General features: G+C 41.8%; 1 non-coding gene across 1 annotated transcript; it reads right to left on the reverse strand.

The window, feature by feature from the left end:
- Positions 1 to 582: 582 nt before the first annotated feature.
- On the reverse strand, positions 583 to 690 carry LOC112787260 (small nucleolar RNA R71). The gene has a single exon (XR_003194681.1). It is a non-coding gene; the product is annotated as a small nucleolar RNA R71 (small nucleolar RNA).
- Between the last annotated feature and the right edge of the window lie 2,560 nt (positions 691 to 3,250).

Below are 3,250 nucleotides of genomic sequence, written 5' to 3' on the forward strand. Positions count from 1 at the left end.
TAGAGGATTCCATATTTTCTTTTCTGTTCTCTTCTTTTTCATATGAGCAGGAACAAGGATAAGAACATTCTTATTGAAGCTGATCCTGAACCTGAAAGGACTCTGAAGAGGAAGCTAAGAGAAGCTAAAATACAACTCTCTGAAGAAAATCTGACAGAAATTTTCGAAAAAGAGGGAGACATGGCCGAAAATAATAATATTGGTGGAGATGCAAGGAAGATGCTTGGTGACTTTACTTCACCAAATTCCAACTTATATGGAAGAAGCATCTCAATCCCTGCTATTGGAGCAAACAATTTTGAGCTAAAGCCTCAATTAGTTTCTCTGATGCAACAGAATTGCAAGTTTCATGGACTTCCATCAGAAGATCCTTTTCAGTTCTTAACTGAATTCTTGCAGATCTGTGATATTGTTAAGACCAATGGGGTTGATCCCGAGGCCTACAGGCTTATGCTTTTCCCGTTCGCTGTAAGAGATAGAGCTAGAAAATGGTTGGACTCTCAACCTAAAGATAGCCTGAACTCTTGGGATAAGCTGGTCACGACTTTCTTAGCCAAGTTCTTTCCTCCTCAAAAGCTTAGCAAGCTTAGAGTGGATGTTCAAACCTTCAAACAGAAAGAAGGTGAATCCCTCTATGAAGCTTGGGAGAGATATAAGCAACTGACCAAAAAGTGTCCTTCTGACATGCTTTTAGAATGGACCATCCTGGATATATTCTATGATGGTTTGTCTGAATTATCAAAGATGTCATTGGACCATTCTGCAGGTGGATCCATTCACCTAAAGAAAACGCCTGCAGAAGCTTAGGAACTCATTGACATGGTTGCAAATAACCAATTCATGTACACTTCTGAAAGGAATCCTGTGAGTAATGGGACGCCTCAGAGGAAGGGAGTTCTTGAAATTGATACTCTGAATTCCATATTGGCTCAGAACAAAATATTGACTCAGCAAGTCAATATGATTTCTCAGAGTCTGAATGGATTGCAAGCTGCATCCAACAGTACTAAAGAAGCATTTTTTGAAGAAGAAGCTTATGATCCTGAGAACCCTGCAATAGCAGAGGTGAATTACATGGGGGAACCCTATGGAAACACCTATAATTCCTCATGGAGAAATCATCCAAATTTCTCATGGAAAGATCAACAAAAGCCTCAACAAGGCTTTAATAATGGTGGAAGAAACAGGTTTAGCAATAGCAAGCCTTTTCCATCATCCACTCAGTAACAGACAGAGAATTCTGAGCAGAGTCCATCTAACTTAGCAAATATAGTCTCTGATCTATCTAAGGCTACTCTAAGTTTCATGAATGAAATAAGGTCCTCCATTAGAAATTTGGAGGCACAAGTGGGCCAGCTGAGTAAAAGAGTCACTGAAACTCCTCCTAGTACTCTTCCAAGCAATACAGAAGAGAATCCAAAAAGAGAGTGCAAGGCCATAACCTTACTTGGTGTGGCCAAACCCAGAGAGGAGGAGAAGGACATGAATCCTAGTGAGGAAGACCTCCTGGGACGTTCACTGACCAATAAGGAGTTTCCCTTTGAGGAACCAAAGGAATCTGAGGCTCATCTAGAGACCATAAAGATTCTATTGAACCTCCTTTTACCATTCATGAGCTCTGATGACTATTCTTCCTCTGAAGAGGATGAAGACATCAGTGAAGAGCAGGTTGCTAAATATCTAGGAGCCATCATGAAGTTGAATGCCAGTTTATTTGGTAATGATACTTGGGAGGATGAACCCCCTCTTGTTCTCCAATGAACTCAGTGCATTGATAAGGCAGACATTGCCTTAAAAGAAACCGGATCCCGAAAAGTTCTTCATACCTTGTACCATAGGCACCATGATCTTTGAGAAGGCTCTGTGTGACCTTGGGTCAGGGATAAACCTCATGCCACTCTCTGTAATAGAGAAACTGGTAATCTATGAGGTACAAGCTGCAAGAATTTCACTAGAGATGGCAGACAAATCAATGAAACAGGCTTATGGATTAGTAGAGGACTTGTTAGTAAAGGTTGAAGGCCTTTACATCCCTGCTGATTTTATAATCCTAGACACTGGGAAGGATGAGGATGAATCCATCATCCTTGGAAGACCCTTCCTAGCCACAGGAAAAGCTGTGATTGATGTGGACAGAGGAGAGTTGGTCCTTCAAATGAATGAGGACAACCTTGTATTTAAAACTCAAGGATCTCCTTCTGTAACCATGGAGAGGAAGCATGAAAAGCTTTTCTCACTGCAGAGTCAACTAAAGCCCCCACAGTCAAACTCTAAGTTTGGTGTTGGGAGGCCACAACTAAACTCTAAGTTTGGTGTTGAACCCCCACATTCAAACTCTAAGTTTGGTGTTGGGAGGCCCCAACATTGCTCTGATTTTCTGTGAGGCTCCATGAGAGCTCATTGTCAAGCTATTGACATTAAAGAAGCGCTTGTTGGGAGGCAACCCAATGTTATTTAATTATATCTATTTATTTTTCATTGTTATTTTATGTTTTCTTTAGGTTGATGATCATGTGAAGTCACAAAAACTACTGAAAAATCAAAAACAGAATGAAAAATAGCATTAAAAACAGCTCACCCTGGAGGAAAAGCTTACTGGCGTTTAAACGCCAGTAAGAAGCATCAAACTGGCGTTTAACGCCAGAAAGAAGTATCAAGCTGGCGTTAAACGCCAGAAACAAGCACCAGACTGGCGTTTAACGCCAGAACAGAGCATGGAATTGGCGTTAAACGCCAGAAACAAGCAGCAAGCTGGCGTTTAACGCCAGACATGCATTCTAAGGGCGTTTTGCATGCCTAATTGGAGCAAGGATGCTAAGTCCTTGACCCCACGTGATCTGTGGATCCCACATGATCCCCACCTACCCCACCTCTTCTTCTCCCCTCTTCACACCTTTTCATAACTCTCGTCCCCAAATACCCTTCACCAATCACCTCCATATCTTTTCCCCAAATACCCTTAACCACTCACATCCATCCACTTTTCCCCATAAACCCCACCTACCTCCAAAATTCAAATTCTTTTCCCTCCCAAACCCAACGCTAATGGCCGAAACATACCCTTCCCCCCACCCCTATATAAACCCCTCAACATTATTCCATTTTCACACATTACAACCACCACTCCTCCCGCTTGGCCAAATACACCTTCTCCATTCATCTCCTCTATTTTCTTCTTCTTCTACTACTTTCTTTCTTCTTTTGCTCGAGGACGAGCAAACCTTTTAAGTTTAGTGTGGTAAAAGCATTT

Source organism: Arachis hypogaea, chromosome 20, assembly GCF_003086295.3.
Source record: "Arachis hypogaea cultivar Tifrunner chromosome 20, arahy.Tifrunner.gnm2.J5K5, whole genome shotgun sequence".
NCBI classification, from domain to species: Eukaryota; Viridiplantae; Streptophyta; class Magnoliopsida; order Fabales; family Fabaceae; genus Arachis; species Arachis hypogaea.